Here is a 1806-nt window from a genome sequence, read left to right as displayed (position 1 = left end):
AAACTCATGACTTTGCAACTTGCCAGGAAGGCGCTGTGCCGCTGAGCTAAATCCCCAGCACCTCAAGTCAATTTTCTAACCAACCATTTTTTCCAGGTCATTTGAGTGCATAAAAAACAAAATTGGCTTGCTGTGCCTTTGTCATACTTTCAGTCCCATTTCTCTCATGATTTTGGAGGCATTCTTATGTTTTCTCAGCAATGCTACTATGGCTTTATTACTAAAAAAGACTTTATTGGTGTTTGTGCTGGCTGTAGAATAATACAGTAAACAGTAGAATAATGGCTAAACTGTAAAACATAATGTTTTATGAGACTTAAATATGAATACTAGGTCCTGTTGTTAAGTACTTAACTATTACTCATTAGATCTTTTCCACAAGCCTAAGAATGACATACTGCAAATTGTCTCCGTTGTTCTGATAAGGAAACCAGAATCCAAATTGCAGTTGTGTAACATGAGAATTGAGGCAAAGAAGTAGGTTTAATAGCACATCCAAGCGGGGCGTGGAGGTACACCCTTGTAATCCCAGCACTGGGGAGGCTGAGGCAGGAGGATTGTTGCGAGTTTGAGGCCAGCCTGGGCTACAAAGTGAGCTCAAGGCCAGCCTGAACTACATAGTGAGACCCTGTCTCAAAAAGACCAACAAAAAAACTAAAACAGCACATCCAAGATCAGACAGCTAGTAAGACAGGGAGTTAAATTTTGAGACTAGACAGTCTGGCTCAGAGCTCTTATTCCTAACTAGAATGTTTTTCTTCATCACTGTACTCCTGCCTGTGCTATAGGAGTTGCACCTAGATCTTGCTTTTTTGATTTTTTTCTCTTAAAGTACATATAATGAATAAATATGAACAACAACAAAAAAAAAACTGCACAAAACAGAATAAAACTATGTATATGGTGTCTTTGTCCAGACAGCAAATGAGACTTTTCATAGCACAGTCTTTTGGAACAGTGGTTTGTTTGGAATCTAAGCTGAGCCCCTTCCGTCATGTCCAAAGGCTGCTCAAAACACTGCTGCCACTTCTACCTACCCTAGAGCCTACCCCTGCACTGCCCCACCCTGTCCACCACACACAAGCTGCATGGATTTGCTGCCCTGGGAAAGGCCGGAGAGTGACCGCCAGATGTGGCATTCATCTTCTCAGGCTGGGGTATCCTCTGTTTGAAGGAGTGATTTGTTGAGGGAAATGGGGACCCTGGTTGTAAATGCCCCCAGATCCAGGGCTAAGAATTTTCAGAATAACCAGACGGGAAGTTATAGCTAACGTAAGACTAAAGCAATGGCTGAGATTGAGACAGACTCTAAAAATTGCTGTAAAAGCTGAGCCTGGTGCCTACTACCTCTACTCCCAGCTACTTGGGAGGCTGAGCCAGGAGGATCATTTAACCCAGGAGTTTGAGGCCAGACTGGGGAACACAGCGGGACCTTTTCTCAAAACCAAAACAAAAAAGAAGTCCACAACATTCTGAGAAGTATCATTCTTCATCTTAGTGGCGCCTCTAAAGGTAACTTTTGCCCAAACTGTCCCATTTCTGAGTATTTGGTGCTGCAGTCCTCAATGAGAGAAAAGCTACTCCAGGCTGCCTGGCCCACTTTTCCCCTCACGTGTAGGAGACAGAGAGCCCGGGCGGGGCTCAGGACGAGGAGCGAGGAGACCTGGACAAGGCCAGGGCACTCCTGAGCCTGCCCCACAACCTCTGCCCTCTGGAGACCCCAGCTCACGGCTCCGCCCTTCCTCGGAGGCCCCAGGCAGGCTCCCAAGAGGCAGTGACACAAGGAGACAAGACAGCTGGTGCTTC

Source organism: Chinchilla lanigera, unplaced genomic scaffold (assembly GCF_000276665.1).
Source record: "Chinchilla lanigera isolate Chin_1 unplaced genomic scaffold, ChiLan1.0 scaffold00126, whole genome shotgun sequence".
NCBI classification, from domain to species: Eukaryota; Metazoa; Chordata; class Mammalia; order Rodentia; family Chinchillidae; genus Chinchilla; species Chinchilla lanigera.
This window is presented reverse-complemented; position numbering follows the sequence as displayed.